The sequence below is a fragment of the Chrysemys picta genome, chromosome 2 (assembly GCF_011386835.1).
Source record: "Chrysemys picta bellii isolate R12L10 chromosome 2, ASM1138683v2, whole genome shotgun sequence".
Classification (NCBI taxonomy): Eukaryota; Metazoa; Chordata; order Testudines; family Emydidae; genus Chrysemys; species Chrysemys picta.
This window is the reverse complement of record NC_088792.1, coordinates 112830841-112853125: the sequence shown is the minus strand read 5'-3', so window position 1 is coordinate 112853125 and position 22285 is coordinate 112830841. Positions and strand designations below refer to the sequence as shown.

General features: G+C 44.8%; 2 protein-coding genes across 5 annotated transcripts in view; one reads left to right on the top strand and one right to left on the bottom strand.

Moving 5' to 3' along the window:
• The window catches only part of INO80C (INO80 complex subunit C), an 88704-nt gene extending 87589 nt beyond the window's left edge, over nucleotides 1-1115 (bottom strand). The window contains exon 1 of the mRNA XM_042842229.2: nucleotides 1081-1115. The gene's annotated coding sequence lies outside the window, so the exon portion shown is untranslated. The remainder of the gene's footprint in view (nucleotides 1-1080) is intronic.
• A 74-nt stretch (nucleotides 1116-1189) lies between these two features.
• GALNT1 (polypeptide N-acetylgalactosaminyltransferase 1) overlaps nucleotides 1190-22285 on the top strand; it is a 200325-nt gene continuing 179229 nt past the window's right edge. For 2 of the 4 annotated variants that reach the window (XM_008169368.4, XM_008169367.4), the window contains exon 1: nucleotides 1192-1897. The gene's annotated coding sequence lies outside the window, so the exon portion shown is untranslated. Of the gene's footprint in view, nucleotides 1898-6061; nucleotides 6112-22285 lie in introns of those variants that run through there. The other 2 variants (XM_042842221.2, XM_065584000.1) reach the window with 2 other exon arrangements.

Below are 22285 nucleotides of genomic sequence, written 5' to 3'. Positions count from 1 at the left end.
GAAATCCATGATTAAATCGAGTCTTCCTGACTAGTGATTTAAATCATGTAAATCAAATCCACCCTGAAAAAACTAGAATCATTTTCAGAAGCCCTGTTCCAACTGGAAAATATCATTGTCTAATGACTTGCTTTACTCTTTGGAGTATCTTTCCAGTTGAATTAAATGCTCTCTACATAAAAATTTCACTACCTGCCGTATGTGTAAAAAGCCCTAATCCTGCAATGAGCTCTGTATGGGTAACTCCCTGTGCTTGGGCAGAGATCTATGACTGCAATGGGGTTCCACATACTTGCAGGAGTTTGTCTCTACAGAACTAAATGCAGGATCAGAACCTTATGGAGTAATGTGCTAAAACAAGACTTTCTTCTACTCCATATATAATGATTGCACACTACATCGATCAGCTCCCTTCTGGAGCTACAGTAACCTGCTGCACACAAGTGCGCCTGTACACTGACTTAACTGAGGCTGAGATGGCAACGATTATATAGAAAGTGCCATACGTGCTGATCATCTTACTGTGACATCTATAGAGTATGCATGCGCAAGTACAATATCTGCCTGCAAACATGTGTCACTTTGAAAAACTAGTCTAGAAGATTACATAAAGATATTTGTGTTGCATATATTAAAAATACAGTTGCAGTTTTAGGATCCAAAACAGACTATGGCCAGTCCATCTGTAATGCCTTGAGGACAATACGTCTGTCTCTTCCCTATACGTTCTTAACTTTTTGTGCCAAAGAAAGTGCATGTTCGGAAAAAAAAACAACCCTTTTTTTCTCCAATCTGAAAAAAATGTAAGTGCAAAATATATGTCTGACAGCTGCTTCCAATTACACAGTATGCAAAGGGTGCGGTCGAGAGCAGGCATATTGAGTGTTCTGCTCACCCCCTATGGGTTGTCCTGCATCACAGCCAAAACCCTCCCCTGAAACACCCTGCCCTCAGTCTCTGGATAGCCAAGGTGACGCGCAGCTATGAATACAGACTAATATATGAATATTATACAGAATAGCTTTATATGCTGCCTCCATAACACTGCAACTCCACCCCTCCCATCCTCACGCCACTCACCTCAGGCACATCGGCACTTACTCCCCACCGCGAGCCGGGCAACCCCCCCGCCCGCCAGTGGTGCACCACGTGGCTACTCTGGAGATCCGGGTTACCGGTGGGCGGGGCCGGACGGGTGGAGGGCGGAGCCCGGGCCGGGACAGCGCGTGGGCTCCACCTTTCACCGAGCGAGGCGCAGGAGACGCGTTCGCGCGCCGGAGCCGTTACCACCCCTTCCCCCCACCCCGCGAGGAAGCCGCCGCCCCCGGCCGGCCATGGAGACGCGGCGCTGAGGAGGTCTCCGGAGGCAGCGGCGTGCGGGAGACGCGGCGCTCAGGAGCAGCGCCGGGGGGCGGCGGAGGGGTCCCGCCAGGCGGCCCTGTGTGTAACTGCCTCGCGCTGCGCCCGGAGCGGGGCTCCCGGCGGCCGCGGAAGGACGGGGACGGGGCGGCGGCGAGCGGTGCGGTTCTGCTGCGCCGCGGGCCAGTTTCAGGCGGGAGCGGCCGGAGGCGCCGGGACTCGGGGTCTCCGCAGCCGCCGCTGCGAGCCGGGAGGCGGACCCGGTATCAGCCGCGCCTGAACTTTGCGAGAGGGACGGAGCTTCCCCCCGCCCCCGGCGGAGTCACCCCGCTGATCGCTCCTCGCCTCGCACCTGGTGCCCCCCGGCCGGGCGCGCGGACTCTGCGCTGTGACCGGAGCAGTGGCTGCTCCTTTCTCCAGTAGCGGCTTCCCGGGGCCGGGGGGCTCGGCGCTCTCCGGGCGGCTGCTGGTACGTCCCCCGGGTGTGAGCAGCGCGGCCGGGAGGACCGGGGCCATCGCTTGCGGACCAAGTGCCGAGGTGAGTGAGGCTTTGGGGAGGGGGCTGCTTCCCCCGTCCGGGGCCGAGCGGGGGCGCTGGCTCGGGCGCTCACCCGCCTTGAGGAAGCGAGTCAGTGAAAAGAAGAAACTGGTTCTCGTTGTGGTTCCCCTCGTCATTGCCGGGGAACCTCAACAGCCGCTGCTCGTCACGGATCCGCTGGGGTGAAAAAACCCACTCGCCCTTTGACTGGGGCTTGCAGGAGTGCTCCTGTGAGAGCGGACCGGGGGCGTTTAGGGAATGGGGGACTTGCTACTACGGGCACGGAACTTGTTCTGTGCCTGGGGTCAGGAGAGTAACAGCTGCATCCCCCAGCTCTTCCCCTTTGCACCACTGTCACATGAAGTTTGATCGCTTAATGGTTATTACATAATGTGTGACTAATATTTCAGACTCTCTTATCCAGTGGACTCTGAGGCAGGTTTGTTTTATTTACTTTTAATTCATAAAGCTGAAGAGGATAAAAAAAAACTAATGCTTTCGTTTTTGGCAGTTGCTTTAAAACAAGTTAGTTTGCATGTGCCCCCACTGATTATTTTAATAGTGGGCGAGTATTTTTTAAGAAAGACGAACCTTTCTTCTTTCCCCAGACTTATTACTAAATATGGCCAAATCTTTTAGGTCACAGTAGCTCGTTGCTTTCAGCAGCATCCAGAACCTGTAACTGCTACACTTCTGGGGTGAGACACCAAATAAAGGCTGTCTTTCTGTGCAGCAGCTGCTTTGGAAAATATTTTTTGTGGGAGTGAAAAAGGTGAACCAGAATTTTCTGTTCTCCGTATAAATTGTGTTGGTGCTATATGAACTGTAAATTTACAGCAACCAACAGCTGTGCAAACCAAAACTATGTACCTAGGTATGTATTTTATACACTCTCTTACTCCTCACTGGGGATCCTTTGCAAAAACAGTGGCAACTGTGCTGCCTGTTACATTTCTGACTTAGGGCACCAGAGAATCCATTTTTATTGCAAAAGCTTGTTCATACTGGAGGAAGCATTTCACTTCCCATTGCCGGCTTCATCATTTTCTGGGGTTTGGAATTTTATTCAGGTTCTTCATTTAATGCTGGATTGTTACAGTTTAGTAAACGGTTTTGGTAAGGCTGTATAAGATTTCAATGTATATTTATCAGTTTTGTGACGTTGGCTACAAAATCTGAACACAAGTCAGCAGGCAAACATTTTTAGAACCAGTGGTGTTAATAATAAATATTGTAGATGCACTGTTAACAGGAGGTGATGTGAATGATATCCTTGAAGCTTTTTCAGCACAGCAAGGGCATGCATCACTTCTGAGGTGAGACTTCTGGAATCCAGGAGCAAGAGTGTTCTTGGAATTTTATTATTGAGCACTCTTTTCAGACTGGTAGATTATATAAATAAAGATACTTGAGATGGGCAGTACACTTTAGAGATGTAAATAAGTGTGGTGGAAATTCCATAAGTACTGTATGACAGGCATTGGATGGTTCAGTTTTGAAGTGGTGCAGCTGTTTTACATATACACTTTTTAAAATGTCCCTGTCATCTCAAATTAGATTTGTTGAAAGGTATCATGGGAACAACTCATTTTTGAAAGTAGCTAGCCAGAAGGTGTTGGTGAATCTTGTGTGCCAAACTGTTGTGCTGGCAGAACAGGATGCTGCTATTTCATCAGTGAAGGCTATTTGTCTTTGCTACCCTTTCATTTGGCAAGGCTAGTATTCAAGAGCCCATGTATATGTAAATCTGCATGTTACATTTTTTCCCATTTAAGAACCTTCAATTGTTCTTTATTTCCCTCAGAAAATAAGAATAAAAAGTGTGTATGGATGGGTGCACGTCTAATAAATCTTAGATCACTTATTTTAATTACCCTACACATTTGATGAATTAGTTTTTTTATCAGTTAAATATAAAAATTGAGTGGTTTTGTATTTTAAATTTGTTTTAGTAACATTAGTACTGTGAAAGGTATTGGGTTAATAGCAGGCTGAAGTCATCAGTTCACAGCACCAATACAGTATAGACATCAACACTGCAGTCTTCCCCAAGTTGGTTTGTCAATGCACTTCTACATTGAACTACAAGGATGATCTCCACATATTTGGTTGCTGTAATCCAGGGGTGGGCAAACTTTTTGGCCCAAGGGCCACATCAGGGTTGCAAAACGGTATGGAGGGCTGGGTAGGGAAGGCTGTGCCTTCCCAAACACCCTGGCCCCCACCCCCTATCTACCCCTTCCCGCCCCCTGACTGCCCCCCTCAGAGCCCCCAACCCATCCAATCCCCGCTCCTTGTCCCCTGACCACCGCCCCTTCGGAACCCTGCCCCCTATCCACACCCCTGCCCCCCAACAGGCCCCCCTGGGACTCCCATGCCTATCCAACCTCCCCATCCCCTGACCGCCTCCCAGGACCCCCTGCCCCTAACTGCTCCCTGGGACCTCACCCCTTATCCAACCGCTCCCTGTCCCCTGATTGTCCCCAGGTCTTCCTGCCCCTAACCGCCCCCGGGACCCCACCCCCTTACCATGCCGCTCAGAGCGGCTGGACTGGCTTATTGGAAAGCCTGGGAGGTGGGAGGGGTGCAAGCTACGCAGCCCGGGCCAGAGTGCTCCCAGTGTGGCTGTGGGGGAGGGGGGACAGTGGGAGCGGGGCCGGGGGCTAGCGTCCCCAGCTGGGAGCTTAGGGGCCGGCCAGGATGGTCCTGTGGGCCGTGGTTTGCCCACCTCTGCTGTAATCAAACACAACTCCTTTTGAAATCAGTAGGAATTTTGTGAGAGTGCACTGGATAGGATTTGGCCTAGAAATTAAAACTAGAATCTGGCTTTCTCTGCTTCTTGAAAAGTGTTTATTTGACTATCTCTATTTTCTAGAACTATAGAAGTTTGTAATGGCATTAATGTTATAATATTGCCATAATATTGGGTTAGGTGACTATTTTAACTGACAGTATAAAAATACTATTGCTTCTTTAAAATTCTGAATTCTCATCTTAAAGTCTTTTATCCTCTTTATTACTAGCAAATATCCAATGTGTTCACGTCTTTCTCCTAAAAGTAATTACTTAACTATTGCACATTCATCCTTAATTTGTGGAATGAAGTCTATTAATTCAGTAAGGTCTCCAAATATCTTCCAGGATTTTAGGAAAGTGTAAGGAGCTAGCAATTTCAGTGTATTTATTGATGCTTGAAAATTTAAAAAGCTTAAGACATACGAAAATCACATTTTCAGGATGGAAGTAATACTTTAAAAAAATGGTACTTCAGTTGATGAAGGTGAAGGTTGGAAAACTTCGCAGGCTTCCTGTGTGTGTGTTAAACTCTTGCCGATAGCTCGCAATCCAGATTCTCGTATATCTTGATACATCAATTTTACCTTCAAGTTTTTAGTACATGTTTTAGTCCAGTAGTGCTGCTAGAGTTCAGGGCCTGTTGATCCTTAAATTTTCTTAAAAACAAAAAAACCTTTTAAACAGTTCTATTTAAATTCGCATTGGATTTAAACTTGTCATGGAAATTGACATACTGGAGCCTATCCATAGTTGATCTAGTCCAGTATGCAGCCTCGGACAGTAACCCGCACAAGATGCCTTATAGGAAATGTAACAAATCTCACTGTAAGCACATGTGGGATAATGTGTGCCACTTAACATCTCATCCTCCTGTAATAGATTGGCTTAAACCCTGAAGAATGTGGGGTTTTATATCCCTTTCAAAAATGTTAGCAGTAACTATTAATTCGATATGTACATAAATGTCCAGTCCCTCTTTAGATCTTCCTTCATTTTGGCCTCAATGACATATGGCACTGAGTTCTGACCTTCAATTTTGTATAGTGTGAATAAGTAATCCTTTTTATGAGAGTTGAATTTGCTGCCTTTCATTTTCACTGAACATCCCCTACCCTTGTGTAAACGGCTCATAAATGTGTGTACTTATATCATGTCCCTTTTTTAGTCTCTTCATATGAATTTTTCTGTACCCAACTCATTTTTGTCAGCTTTTTTTGACCCTCTTGTTATCCTGCAATATCCTTTTTGCTGGCGCATGCAATATTCCAGATGATTGAACCATTAATTTATATAATGACATTATTTCAATTTATTTTCTCTGTCACATTCATGGGGCATCCTAATACCTTATTTGTCTTTTTTTTTGAGTAGTTTCACATTGTGCAGAGGTCGTCCTTGAGCTGTCCAGAGATGCTCAGGTCAGTTTCCTGAGCTGATAGTTAAATTAGAATTCTGTGGATTGTATTAGTAATTCAGTTTTTTCTCTTATTACTATGCATTTATTGACATTGAACTTCATCTGCCATCGTGTTGTCCGTTCACCTAACTTGGTTAAGATCTCTCTGAATTTCCTCAATCCTCTCTGACTTTAACTAACCTAAATAATTTTGTCATCTGTAGGCTTTGCTATATCACTCCTTACCCCTTCTTCAGGATTGTTAATAAATAGATTAAACACTGCTCCTAATGTATATCTGCCCAGTATTAACCTTTTTCCCTGTTTAAATTTGTCCAATTATTCATTGTCTTAGCTTCCTATTTCTTATCTAGGAATAAAACAAGCTATTAAAACAATAATTCTTGTGTGAAATCAGCTTCTGCAGTATTGTAATCAAACTTTTAATTTAATTTACTTAACTTGATATTAACTTTCTAAATGTAATTCTCCAAAATAAAACATGCATAAACCATGTGACTTGTTACATCATAAAGGTATTGTGATATGCCCTTCTTCCAGTTCCCCTGAAGTCTTTTTTTCTTTTATAATCTTTGATCAAATTTAGTCCATTATGTGGAATAGGCCCATCATAAAATCAAAGAAATTGATATAGTTTGTTAGTATATTAAAGAGCTGGTTAACATTTCCATTACTCGCTTTTTTGATTATTTAAATATATGGGTTTATGGAATAGAGTACAAAGATTCTTAAAGAACATCTTTCACCAAAAATAGAAACCACTGACTTTCAAAATTGCATAAATATTTTTATATATTCCTGTAATAGCTGTGAACTCCTTCAGGAGTTTTAATACATTCAAATGAAGGTCTGACTCTAATCCACTAACAGGTATTTGTTTATATTCTGAAACCCTGGACGATGTAGGTGACCAAGAGCAGTTTATACTTCCACAAAGGAAGTTTTAAATCCTGATCTTTTGTCCCTTTGGTTGGAGGGCCTGGGGAGCTGAGTATCTGGTTTAGTGCTCCTTGTGGCTGATTTTTAAAAGATGCTGTCAATGTGAAATCAGTCAAAATAAATAAAACATTTCAGGTTCATACATTAACATTGATTCCTCTCCCAGTTTTTGTGGCAGTACAATCACATTTTCCAGTTCTTACAACTTTTTGCCTCCCTTCTGTGACTATGGGAGAACACAAACAGTAGAAACTGACTGTACAGGGGAAATAGTGAGGCACATAATACAAAAATATTTGTGAAATAGCCAACATTTTTCTTTCAGTTACAATAAGCTTGGGTTGACTGTAAGATTTTTATTCTTGACACAAAACCCTAAATAGCCTGCATCTCCTGATCTGAGACCAACTCACTCCCTCTGACGTTCAGGTGAAGTTGCAGTCAGTGGAGGAACTTGAGATGCATGTCTTTGGAACTCACTTCCCACCTTGGTCTGTATTAGCCAGTGTTTAACTTTCAGGGTGTGGTGAGAGGCTCATCTCTCTTCCCTGGCCCTTAATTAGGTGGGTAGCAGTGGGAGACATTAAATAAAACTTTAGTTTTATAAGGTATTTGATCTTGGAATAACGGATGGGTCTGTTTTATTGTTTTTTTTTGCAAGATTCTTAATAGTGCCCAGAGCCTAGGATAGAGGCTTTTTCATTGTAGGGTAGTAATAATTGAAATACATCAGTATACACTTGTAGGGTAAAAAGAATCTTGAAAAAATGTGATCTCTAAGTTGACAATGTCCCTTTAAAGGAGCATTGTTCAGCTCCAGAAACTTCTTTTGCAACTAACTGGAAGGGTAGCTTTACCACAGAGAGTGACAGTGATGGAGGAAGATTATGTAAACTGAGAAACTATTACTGGGTCTCAGGCAGCAACTTAAAATGCTTGTGCAAGGAAGGGAATCAAGTGCTATCTTTAATTTATCCCACTATTTTATGTAACACAAGGGTTTCCAAACAGTGGGTGAGTTGATTTGACATTTGTTACAGTACATTGGCATAATTAATTAAGGACAGCATTAACCGGAAGAAACCACACCAGCATACTAACAAATACATATGATGTGGCAGGCTGATGTTTTAAAAATCTTTTAAAAATATTGAACGGGCTAGTACTTGACTGGTTAGTGTTTATCTTGTTAGATGATCAATAGGCTTTAAAATGCCTTAATCTTTACCCTTGCTTTGCTCTTCTGAAATGTCCAGTGGGTAGATGCTGTGGGTGAAGATCTTGGCTATGCTGCTGTTCTTACCCAGGGGTGCCAGTAGGAATGGTCTTTCACACAGCTGCTCTTGCTGAGCTTCCATTGAAGCTCTGGATGCAGGACCAGCAGCAATTGCAGCTGCTGGGGGGAAAGGGGGGGGGGGCACTCTTTATAAAGTGAGGAAAAGGAAGCATTTTCTCTCTTCCATCAATAAACCATATTGGTATGAACAGAACATTTTGTAGCCTTGTTTGCTTCAGGAAATACTGAAAAACAAGGAAAAATGACTGTGCCTACCATTATTTTAGCTGAACAGGAGTTAGTATATTTTTTATTTTTGCAGCTCTAATGTAGATGAGTATCCAGCAGCAGACCTTGTTTCTCACAGCATTTAACTTGCTTTTTAGGTTGTCCTCAGATTAACAGATTCAATTAGGAAGCTGTTGTCTTAAGAGCTTCCACCTCTGCTAACTCTGGTTCAGTTGCACAGGTAGTAGAATCACTTGATGTTTTTGTGAAATTTCCTAATGTAGACTGAGTACCACTGTTCTTGCTTCTTATAGGGATTTGCTATTTGTATCAGTGTGAAACTTACTAGGATCACATCCATGTCGCTGTTGCTTAATTCCTGTGGTCATAACTTCTCATATGAGAAAATTTCTGATTTGTGATTGGTGAGTTATATGACAAATCAGTTTCTGTTGTCATAGTCCTATAGTGTAGAACAAGAGTCATTGAGATTGTGGAAATTTGATACAACTGTGACTCAGGTCAATAACTTGAGTTCACGTTTGACTTTATTTCTATTGAATCATACATCACAGTAGAGTTCAAGTCTTGCAGGTGCTTCCTACAGAAAGGTGCTTGATTCTGACTTTTTTTCCCCCTATCAAATTATTTGGCCCTCAGCACTGCAGTATATGAATGCCTCACATTCAACACCTCTGTGAGATACAACTATGTTATCCCCATTTTACAGAAGGGAAAACCTAATTTGAGGAACTTGTCTGAGACCATACAAAGTCTATTGTAGAGCCTTGGATCTGAACCCAATTACTGAATCTCAGTCTGTTAACAAGACCATCCTTCTTGACCGCCTTCTCCATTGCATGAAGTTCAAGTTTCTTGTAATCTCTACGACCCTACATAAATCTGTCGTCCTCTATTTTTGAATCTAGTCTCCTATTGTGTTGGTCTCCTTCAATCCATTTGGCTGGAGAGGCCACCTTTGGGGGCTGTCCCTTTTTGTCTGCTTCTTCCGCTATAATCTCCAAGCTTCTCAGTTGTCTTTTAGGCTGAGAAGCTTTGAAAATATTTCAAATATTTCAGGCTTTGATGAACTCACCACCCAAAAACGATAGCAAATTACTGTACGTACTCATAGGAGCTTTAAATGAAACATGTAACCATTATGTATGGTATGGTATTGCCACTCATCTGCGCCAGAGAGTGGTGGCTGCTGGCCATCCATCCTCCGTGGCTGCTAGCGGCAGTGCTGCTTTCAGAGCTGAAGTAAGGGAGGCATGGTATGGTATTGCCATCCCTACTTCTGCGCTTCTGCTGGCAGAAGCGCTGCCTTCAGAGCTGGGTGGCCAGAGAGAAGTGGCTGATGTACCCCCTCCCCATGGAGCTCTCCCTTCTGCCAACAATATTTTTTTCTGATCTCGCAACCCCCTACAATAGACTTGCAATCTCCTTTTGGGTCGGGACCCCCAGTTTCGGAAACGCTGCCTTAGAGTATGTGCTAACTACATAAGCTAAACAGTCTGTTCCACCTTGTATTTAGCTGTGATGCTCAGAGTATCTTTCCCAGACTTGTAAGAGCTCTGTGTAGCTCGAAAGTGTTTCTCTCACCAACAGAAATTGGTCAAATAAAAGATATTATCTCATCCACTGTGTCTCTAGACAAATATTGGTAGGGAGGTGTCTCCAGTAGTTGTAGTGCAATTAGCAATAGGGATTTTTAATAGTTGAATTTAATGCCATTTTTAGCCATTATTTCCATAATCACTTAAAAAAAATGCATTGGATGTACTAGCTTGATTGATTAGGACTGAATGCATGTAACTTCTCAGGAGCTAGTCCTTCTGTTAGATTTTATCCTACAACAGATGGGTTTGTGCACAGCTGCTGGAAGATAAAATATTCTCCATCAGCAACTGCTCTTCTACCCCAGACAATCCCACCCTTTTCTTTCTTCACACACACACTTGCTGCCAAACAAATGAGCATAAAAAAACCCTTGAGATACGTACACTTGGTTTGGAAGCAGTCAGTATTACTCTGCACACAATACATGTGAGACAAATCCACAAAAGCAAGGAAATGAAAAGTTAAATTGCTGGACAGTGTGCACTTTGTATTCCTTCACCCATGGGCACACACTATCACAACTGCTCCACAACCTTTACTCTGGCCCCTGAGGATGCTAGTTTTCTAAGATCCCTGTATTCGTCCTTTTGCAAACAGCCCTTCACCAAACTACCCTCTCCTAAAAACCAACAGCTACATCAGACATCTACAGTTGCTTGCACTATGGGGGAAAATAACATGATAAAGGGGTGTTTGGAGAAGCATGAAAGGGGAGAAAAGCTAGGATTGTAGTGTTTGGAATATGATAGTTCAAGTAATGGCAAGGAATTCAAGGTATATATTTGGGAAGAGGCAGACACAAAGGAGTGGTAGGCCTGAATAGTAGTATGTTGGGATTTTTGTGTTCTTGCAGAATTTCAGGCTTGTCATTTAGGACTGTGTCTTCATGCTTGTGAAGTGAAACACACAGTGTGTTTCATTGAATAAAAACTGAGCTTTACATGAAGAAAAGTGGCCTTTTTACTGGGGAAAATTACAACAGTTCTATTGGTAAACTACAAACTGCCATCTTCTCACCTCTGAAATTCCTCCTGAGGATGCTACTTTATGATGCCTCCAGGAAACTTATTGGGTAGGTTGTCATCTTTTCATTAAATAAATAAATAGTTATTTTGCATGCTGTAGTTCTGGCCTTCCCTGAGTTTCTGTGCAACCCTATTGATTGCTTTTCCACCTTTGTCCTCTGCACTGCTTTATTTAGCGCGTGCGCTCTCTCTCATTGAATTGTGTTTGAAATTAGTCTGTCAGATCTTCTGGATGAGGACCATGTCTTCTCTGTTGGGGGAAAATACTTAGTATGATGTTTGGTGCTGCTTAAAATAGGAAGTTTAAAAAAAATAATTTCAACATCTCAGGTGTTAGTGATGGATAACTTATATGCAGTATATTTGTTGATAGTGTTCCTAAAAATATTTACATCTTAAAGGTAGATTTTTGTTGACCTCTAACTTTGTTTCCTAACAAAGTTAGTTTCTAGGAAAAGCTGTTTTAAGTATCAAAAGTTTGGTCATATGTAAGAGATTAGCCTAATGTGTACCAAATTCTCATTTAGTTTATTATCACTACTTATTGTTTGTTTATTATATGGAGCTGATAGTGCCACCTAAATTTAAGGTCACCTGACATGTCTCATTTAAGACCCTGTTTTCAGTTGCTTATAACTTTGCTGAACTTCAACCTTTTGGGTTGAAATTTTTCAGGTTGCACGTTCTCAGACTTTTAGTTGCGAAGTTCTAGTGCCTTTATGCTTTGGAGCAAGGGCTTGAAATTTGTCAGGGAAATCGCTTTTGCCGGAGCCTTTTGCTGTTTTCTGGGATGAAAAACACCCAAATTTGGCTAAGAGATAAGCCTTTGAAAAATCAGGTTGCACATACTCAGTAGAGACTTATGATTTGTTCTAGAAGTTCTTTGAAGATTGGCTGAGCTGAGAATGGTCTGGCTGAGGGAAGTGGTGGCTGAGTGAGACTTCCCTTACAGTTGCTGCTCCCAGCTGCTGTGACACTGAGCACACTTCACTGTGTACTCAATACTCTTGTTGTTGGCTCCCAGGCAGTATGGAGGAGGAAGCTCCCTGACTGGAGTACAGAGAGTCAAGGAGATTGTTGTCTGACAGTTGCCTCGTTTGTTGCAGAAGTTGGAAAGTATGTGGTGAATGAGGCAGGGGATGGTTTCATGGTTAAGGCATCTGAAAGGTGCCCTGGAGGATTGGATTCTATCCCTGCCTCTGCATCCTCTGCGATGCTGGACAAGTCAGTTAAAATATGATTTTCACAAGTGGTCACTAATTGTATAACTGAGAAGTTTGGGTCTTATTTGCATTAGTGTTGAGCACTCAGATCCACTGACTTCAGATGCAACCTGTGCTTTGAATGTATGAAGTGCTATATAATGCTAAGTGTTCTGCAAAAATCAAGCTCCAGGCATCTCAAATTGAGCACCTAAAATAGTGGAGATTTCTGATTTCATGTCTTTATGCCTCAGTTCTTGATTTGTAAAATGGGGATCATAATAGCATCTGACCTTACAGAGGTATTGTTAATTAAACCCCACCCCAAAAAAACCCCCCAAAAACCCAACCACACTTTGTAAAGTACTCAGGTACTGTAGTGTTAAGGACCATAGAAACACTTCTGAGGAAATAAATAGTGAATAGTGGGGCTGCACATTGAATAATAAGGGTAAAACAAAGCACTGAGTAGCTGCCTATTTGGTGAGCAACATCCAACCTTAAGGCTTTTAGGAGTAATTTGACACTTACTTTACATTAGTGCTTAAAGGCCACAACCAGGTTTGGCCCCATTGTGCTAATACAAATATATAATACAGGGGTCGGAAACGTTCGGCACGCAGCTCGCCAGGATAAGCACCCTAGCGGGCCGGGCCAGTTTATTTACCTGCTGACGCGCCAGTTTCGGCCGATCGCGGCCCTGCTGGCTGCAGTTTGCCGTCCTGGGCCAATGGGGGCGGCGGGAAGCGGCACGGGCCAAGGGATGTGCTGGCCGCGGCTTCCCGCCGCCCCCATTGGCCCGGGATGGCGAACCGTGGCCAGTGGGGGCCGCGCTCGGGCCGAACCTGCCGCGTCAGCAGGTAAATAAACTGGCCCGGCCCGCTAGGGTGCTTACCCTGGCGAGCCGCGTGCCAAACGTTGCCAACCCCTGATATAATAAATGACATTCCTTGCTCTGGACACAGAATGGAAATGTTCTTTTTTTTTTGGTCTGGCTTGCACTTCATGCATTTTCAACATCTATCCATGTAAGTCACTGGTGGGCATCACCTGCGATGGTCTGGGTCTTCCTGAAAGGTATTTCGCTGCTCTGTAGTGCTGTTTGAAGACACCCCTCTATCCTGCTTCTTTTGCTGCTGTGGCCTTCACCTGAACCCAGGCATTTCAATCTTTTTCTTAGTCATTTTCTCTGTATCTTGTATTCACCTCTAAGAGTTCTGCCTTTGCCTTGCACTGTTCCTTTTTTGCCTTTAGTGCTTTCTGCTAGTCAGTCGCTGCCCGTGGTCCAGATGTAATCCATGTATCCTTCCACCCACTACATTTTCTGCTGTTTTGACCACTGTCTTCTTCCTGTTTTGACCACGTCTTTCAGACTCTCATCAGCTTGGTACTGTAAAACACTGGAACCGTTGCTAAGTGCAATCTAATCTGTGTTTTTTGTCATGGAAAGTTTCTACTGCTATAACACTATTTTTCTTCAGGATCTTTTTGAGTTTAAGTTGGAATGTGACCACTAAGAGGTAATGATCTAAGCTGACATCTGTTCCTCTGCTGACTCTACCAGTTACTTGGAAAAGATGCCCACCTCTTATATACACCCACGGTCTATCTGGTTGACATTTGTATTATTTGGTGAGCTCCATGTGAGTTTGTTAATTCTCTTGTGCTGGAAGAGACTGCCTCCTACCTTTAGGGTGTTTGTGCCACAGAGATGCAAGTGCTGTTCACCGTTATCAGTTTGGATGCCTTCTGCTACTGTGCCCATGACTCCTTCCCATCCAGTAGAGTTGTTGCTGTTGTGTGCTTTGAAATTGCTTATCATCCACTTGATGTCATGGTTAGGCACGTTATCCGACACATTCTACGACCAGGTGCAGCAGGTGTCTCTTTCACTGTTGCTTGCCGTTTTTATTGGTGTATATGTACTTGGGTTATTGTTTGCAACCTCGTGGTGTTGGTTTTGTTGTTCGCTGCTTCCCAAGTCAGCAGAGTCTATGCAGATGTATCCAGCATAATTCCTACACTCCTTTCATACTTTCTTCCTGAGTACAAAATGTAGCACCATCAGATACCATTTTGCCACTCCTTGCCTATCTCATCTCATTGATGCCAAGTATGTCCAGATGGTATCTTTTTCATAACCTGTGCCGTCTGTCATGTACTATACAAAGTACGTATGTTTCATATGCCTACCTTGTTAGAGATTTGGGAGTCAGGATTCAATGCTAATTTAGAAACGGAAGAGGGACCAATAACACTTTAAAGCAGCTACTAAAGCCCAAATTGGGGGAAGCTCCTAGGTTGACAGAATTCAAGCAGAGGTACTAAAGGTGGGAGACAACATTCTGATTGAACCGCTAACAAAACTATAAATAACTTCCAGTTTGTTTTACACTCATGCCTGATAGTACTAGAAGGAGGAAAAAAAGGCCCTTTTTATTGGCAACTTAACTTTTAAGACTGGTAGAAAGACTGGTTAGCCACTTTGACAGTTATCATTCAGCAACTCTTTTAGGCCAGGGGTAGGCAACCTATGGCACGCGTGCCAAAGGCGGCACACGAGCTGATTTTCAGTGGCACTCACACTGCCCAGGTCCTAGCCACCAGTCCGGGGGCTCTGCATTTTAATTTAATTTTAAATGAAGCTTCTTAAACATTGTAAAAACCTTATTTACTTTACATACAACAATAGTTTAGTTATATATTCTAGACTTATAGAAAGAGACCTTCTAAAAACGTTCAAATGTATTACTGGCACGCGAAACCTTAAATCAGAGTGAATAAATGAAGACTCGGCACACCACTTCTGAAAGGTTGCCCTGCTTTAGGCTGTGACAGCTTCATGATTTCAAAAAAGAACAGCTGGAACTTTCAACAGAAATCTCAGAGGGCTTCGTAGGTCTCTTTCTGAGCTGGTCTGTAATAGGGATTGGAGTCCCTGAAACATAGAAGTACCTTGTTGGGTGGATTGCATTTATCCCTCTTCATTTTGCTTGCTGCTATAGATCTCCTATAATCTCTTTCCACACTTAAGTAAATATTTTAATTCCTGTATCTTTTTAACTTCAGTATTTTCATCTGTAATGGTTTAAATTGTTCTTGTATTTTAAATGCAAACTTATTAAAATACACCATTGCAAGTGGTGGTGTCATAGAAGTCAAAATTTACTGAAATGTCATTAAATCACCAACTAACATAATTACTTTATCAATATCCCATTTACAGAATAAAATATAAAACACCATTCAATGGCTATATTCTTGGAATACTTTCTAATAAATTAAGGTGAAGATGATAAAAAGTGACTTGATTTTTAGGAGTGTCTTTTTTTTTTTTTTTTTTTGTGCCCAATTTTCAAGCTCTCTTGAAGGAACTGGATTTCAGAAAGTACTGAGCACTGACCTCTTGACAGCCAGACCCTTTAAGATGTCTCAAACTTTTTAGTGTCCAGCTTGACAAACCCAAAATCACTTGTCACTACTTAAGATTGACCTAAACTATATATTTTTGTAGGACTGAGTCCTACGATCTGTTCTCGTGCCTAGTTGTGAATCATGGCCATCTTCTTCGAGCGATTGCTCATGTGTATTCCAGTATAAGTGTGCATGCTTGCCACGTGCACCGGTGCTGGAAGATTTTCCCCTAGCAGTACCTGTAGGGGAGCGCCCCAGCGACCCCTGGAGTGGTGCCTCCATGGCGTGATATAAGGGGCGCTGCACGCTCCCCCCACCCTCACTTCCTTCTTGCTGCCAGTGAAGGTGCTTTGGAACTGCTCTGCTCCAGCTTCGCTGTAGCTCGTCCCCAAAACTGCTTGTTTCTTCAGTGTATGGTACCTGTAGTTAGTTAGGTTAGGTTAGTTTAGTGCCTGGGCTGGGGCATGCCCCGCGCCCTGGGTTTTAAGTTGTGCGACACTTGTAGGTGATCTATGCCAGTGAGTGATCTGCGCGTGGACTGTCTGCGCTGTTTGGGAGAAACCCATCTCAGCAATCACTGCAAAATTTGCAAGTCGTTTAAGCCTCGGGCATAGAGAGAAAGGGACATTAGGCTCCGGGCTATTCTGATGGAGTCGGCGCTCACCATGGTGTCGGTGTGCGGCAACCCTTCGGCACCATCAACCAGTCGGCACCGCTCCCCATCCACAGGGCACACCAAGAAGGCTAGAAAGAGGCCTTCTTCACTGTGGCACCAGAGTAAACCCAGGACAGAGCCTAGATCCATGTCGGGCAGTCCTCAATCCCCACCAATCTCTAGGCCTCCGACTCAAGTCGAGCGGAGTAGCCCGGCCCATTCAGAGTAGGCCTCTCCGGATGCCGGCGGCCCTGCAGGCGGCCCGGGATGTTATGTCCATGCCGGTACCATGAGCACTGCCGATGTTGGCTCTGCACTCCAGAGGCAAGCTGCTGCTGGGATCTCCACAGTTGCCCCCGGCTCGGTACCGGTCTCGTTCGAGGGAATGTTCCTGATGCCGTTAGCCGCCGAGCAATTGTTCAGGGAAAAGTCCACGTGGATCGCCCTTGACGCCCACCAGATTATCTGGTTGGGTTCCGTCCGACCGAGACTCTCGACACCGCTCTGCATCGAGGAGCGAACACTGATGGGACCGAGGCAGACATCACCAAAGGTCCTCGGCTCAGAGGGGTTACTGCAATCGGTCACGGCACAGACATCAATGTTGTTCCCGTTCGATGTCCTGCTCCAGGACCCCGCCTCGGCAGCCCCGGGCGTCAATCGCTGTCGTCTCGCCGTTGCGGGTCCGCCTGTCTGAGGCGATTGTAGATCAGCTGTTACCGACGGTACCTGTCCTTCACGTCAGGATCACGGTCCCGTGGTCGACATCGCTCCTGACACCACCGCTCCTGGTCTGGGGACAGTGGCAGGTCGTATGTCAGCCTGGCTTCCCTTCGTAGTCATCCATCGATGGGTCAGGCCAGCCAGGATGAACAACCAGCTCTGCTGGTGCCACAGCAGGTGCAGTGGCACCGGACTTGGTGGGGGTTTGCTCCGTAGCCGGAGCCTCAAAAGGACCATTTGCCTCCCTCTCCAGATCTCCGAGGAAGGAGTCGGTGGGACGTACATCCTCCGCACTGTGCCTGGAGACTGACCAGGCGGCGGACCCTCCTGTGCCGGTGGACACTCAAAGTACTGCGCCGGCCTCCTTGCCCTCCCCGGATGAGGTGATTATGGCCCTGCCTCTCTCCGTCCCACAGGAGGACTGTAGGGCCCAGCAAGAACTCTTAAAAAAAGGGTGGCATCAAGCCTCCACCTCCAAGCAGAGCAGATGGAGGAGCCTTTGGACTCTGTTTAATGTGCTGTCCTCCTCGACACCTGGCAGGGTGGCCTTGCCCCCCCATGAAGGGGTGGCAAAAATTTCAAATGCCCTGTGGCAAACACCGGCCTTATTGTCCCCCATCTCTATGAAAGGAGAACGCGAGTATTTTGTACCCACCAAAGGACATGAGTATTTGTACACCCACGCTGCTCCTAACTCCCTGGTGGTTAAGTCGGTAAACCACAGGGAGCGGCAGGGCCAGCCAGCCGCTACCCCAAAAAATAAAGATTCACGGAGTCTGGACTCTTTTGGAAGGAAAATTTATTTGTCCTCGAGCTTCCAGTTACAGGTGGCGAACCACCAAGCTCTCCTGGGCTAGTATGAGTTCAATCTGTGGGGCTCCCTGCCAAAGTTCAAGGACTCCCTCCAAGAGCGCGATAGGAAGGAGTTCAAAATGCTGGTGGAGGAGGGTACAGCAGCTGCCAGGGCGACCCTGCAGGTGTAGAGATATTAAAGAAGGTACTAATAGTGATTTCCCCCAAGTGACAGTGACCCCCTCATAATTTGTCCCCCACACTTTAAAATCCAACCATTTTACCAAGTACAAAAATCTCTTGGGTCTTCTGTTAAAACTTGTAAGCTTCTGTCTGTAGAAACCATTGATTATATCTGTCCTGTGAAAGATACTTTACTACCATGTAAAACTTACAAACAAGTTAACTGACTTTGTTCTTGAAGTAATTGATACAATGCAAACAAACACTATAAGTCGTTAAGTGACTTTCACTTCATTCAAGGGCTCCTAGGACAGAGCCTCACCCTCTGTAATTAAAGGGCCGGGAGTCTCAAATGAATTAGCACACACCCTGAAAGTGGTGGAAACAGTAAATTAAAATATGGTTAAGATATGGAATGTATGCTGATGAATGCTTGATATACATGAATGTTTAGGGAGGTGCCAGCCTAGAAAGGGAGTATCCATGGGCCGAAGAATGTGTCAAGTGAATGACCAGAAAACCTCCGGAGGGTAAACTGGGATCCACCCCATCACCTGGAAGGATGAGAAACACAAACTTTGGACAGTGTGGAGCCACCAGGAATGTGCCACTTTGGACAGGAATGTGCCATCTGCTGATTGAGTCAGCAACAGCAGGATGAAACAGCTCCCATAAACTAACATAGGAATTAAATCCTATAAGAATGGACTCTAAAGACTGATGACTTTGAGTCTCTGGTTCTGCTGCCAACCTCCAGGAGCATCAGGTGCACCTGACACAGACTCGGCTCCATCCTCATGCCCAAGATACCTGGCCAGTAACTTGGCATGAGCAACTTCTAGGCTGGTAACTATAACACCTATACAAAACTTGAATGAATGATTATGCAAATAAATCTATCTATCAGGAATAAGTAGTGATAGGAATAAGTAGTCAAACAACGTTGTTTACTTTTATCTTTTGCTTTATCATTATATTGACAATAAATGTGACATCTTTGCCTTATCCCTCTTAAGATCCTGCTGTGTCCATGAGAAGGGCTTTGTGGCTCTTGCTCTCTGGGCTGTCCAGCGAGGTGCAGACCTCCCTGCAGGACCTCCCATTTGACGGCAAAGCTCCGTTTGTGGAACAAACGGATACAAAGCTGCATGGCCTGAAAGACTCCCGCACGACTCTCCAGTCTCTGGGTCTCTCTGTTCCAGCTCTGGATAAACCTAAGTTCAAGCCGCAGCAGACTCCGGCTCAGGCCACCCACCCAAAATACGAGGCTGCTTATAAGAAGATGTGGGACTATAAGAGGCGCCCACAGAGGCAGTTTTGGCCTGCCCCTCAACCTGGGTCCTCCAATGGCAAGCAGGTGGGGAAAAGGCTGTTTTGACGGGACGGCCAGGGGCGCCCTGCCAGTTCTCGTCAATGATCCACCCTCAATAAAACTTCTTTGTTCCTCCCGAACATGGTCTCCACCTATCACATGGTCAGGACATTTTTCTGCTGGTCCTCTTCCCCAAGCCCCACGCGTCCAGTGAGGAGCGCCATCTCCACACGCTGGATGTGAGATGGGCTCTGGCTGTCTACCTGGAGCGGACTAAGCCGTTCAGAAAGTCCTTGCAACTGTTTATAGCCTCGGCCGAGTGCATGAAAGGTTGGCTGATCTCCACTCAGCGGCTCTCCAACCGGATCACTTCATGCATCCGTACCTGGTGGGAATCCCTCCGCCACCAATTGTGAAGGTGCACTCGACTCAGTCACAAACCTCGTCGGCTGCCTTTTTGGCCCATGTCCCCATTCTGGACATTTGTAGTGCTGCCATGTTGTCTTCAGTTCACACATTGACCTCGCATTATGCGATAGTCTCCCAAACCAGAGATGACGCTGAGTTCGGCAGTGCTGTACCCTGTCTCGAGAATTTTTGAACTCCTACCCACCTCCAACAGATGTAGCTTGGAATCACCTATTGTGGAATACACCTGAGCAATCACTCGAAGAAGAAAAGACAGTTACCTTTTCCATAACTGGTGTTCTTCGAGATATGTTGCTCATGTCTATTCCACATCCTGCCCTCCTTCCTCTCTGTCGGAGTTGTCTCCATTGCCCCTTGTACCGTGCCATGGAGGTGCCACTCCAGGGGTCGCTGGGGTGCTCCCTTACGGGTACTGCTAGGGGAAAATTTTTGGCACTGGTGCATGTGGTGAGCATGCACACCTATTGTGGAATAGATATGAGCAACACATATCAAAGAACAGCAGGTACGGGAAAGGTAACTATCTTTTTTGTTTAATCAAAATTAAGGATGTGCCCAACTACTTATTACATAGCCATGTAAATGGAGAAGATGGGGCTGAGGGAGGAAAGACATTGAGAAAATGAGGGACAGCTGTTAAACTAATCTAGTGATAGTGCATTTTAGCTGGAATCTAATTTGGTGTGATTGTCCAGCAAGGGCTAGGAGTGCTGTGGAAAGTAGCACCCTTGACCTTTAGGAGAAGAACTGTTTCATATCTCCCTAATGACTATCTCTAGCTGTCTGAAAAGTGAGAGGTTCAAGGTGAAGCAGTGTCCGTGCCCAGAGAGTTGCCCAGATGCAGGTCTTCTGGGGAAAGAGTCTGCAGTGATTTTGGGTATCTGCCTGTGTACAGTTTGACTTAGAAAAAAATAATTATGAGCCGTATCTAACAGACTGCACACACTGTTTTTAATGTGGGATTTGTTTGTCTTCTCTGTTATGATTTACCTTGATGCTGGAGTGGAATTCTAAAGAGCCGTAGCACAGGCCTAATAATAAAAGGTCAATAATGTAAGTTGTCTCCCACTGAAATTGAACCACCTTAGACAATAGGCTGTTGTCTACCCAGAAGAACTAGCCTGCTCAGGTAGGCTGGTAATTAAATATTGTATCACGTGGCAGGCATTTGATCACCTGATGAGGCTGATCAGGAAATCCTCTGAAGGGGATGAAGGTTATAAAAGGGTCTCTTAGCAGCTATGAGAAAAGACCATATGCGAAGTTATGTGCAAGGAGAGGAACGATGTTGGACTACTTAGAGGACTTTCCAGAGTGGCAAAGAAACTGAGGCAGGGAAAATGAATAGTGTTCATTATTTTGTCTAGATATCCCATGTTAAGTAAATTGTGTTAGAATTCTGTGTAATGTCTGTGAGTCAGCTGGCTTTCACTATGGCATATCCCTGAAAAGGTAATCTGTGAACCAGAAGGTTCACATCTTCAGTGAGATTTGGGGGAAAGTGCAGTCGCTGCTGGGAGGATGGCACAAGTTTCAGGGCCTATGTAACTGATCCACAGGGTTCATGTTGCCAAGAGGAGTGTTGGCATGAGGTCTGTGCCTGGAGTGTGTGTTCAGAGGCCCAAAGCCAGAAAAGTGCCTAAACTCTGGCCATCTTTAACAAGCTACGAGCACGTGAGATTCAGCAGTCTGGTGATCGTCTAACCAGGGCAGCATGATCAGATCTGTGAATATAGCAAGGGCAGGGGTTCCAAAACTTTTTGCTGGTACAACCCAATTTTAATTATTTCTTCCTGGGACCCCAGCTGGCATGGAGGATGCCATTTTGTAGAGCAAAATGGTATCATCCATGCATTGTGACCTCACATGCCCTCTACATGTGAGGTCACACTTTGCAGAACAAAATAGTGTGTGGGGGACACCAGGGATCACCATAACCCCATCCACTGATGGCATGACCCTATTTAGGGTCATGACCCACAGTTTGGGAACTACTGAGAGAGGGATTTTAAAGAGGGGAGACAAGGTGGAGAGAAATCTTATTGTCCAGAAGAATGGGGTGAGTTAAAAGTGCTATCCAAGTGAGTATCAGGTTTCCGTGTCTGTCTGATGAGGACAAAATGGGAATAGGCTGAATGACATCATGCATAGCAGCATTGGCCTGTCAGAGGCAAGGGAGACCAGAGGGGCTGAGAGGGAGTGGAGCAAAGAGACTGAGCAGTAGAATGAAACTGCCTGTCAAAGGGATAGGGAATGGGCCTAATTGATAGTCACATATACAATGTTAGGGGAGAAGAGGTTGAAGCTAAGAAGAAATGCAGTGCTGAATGTGCCTGAGTCTGAACCTCTCTTTAATGTGATATCTGTTAGTGTT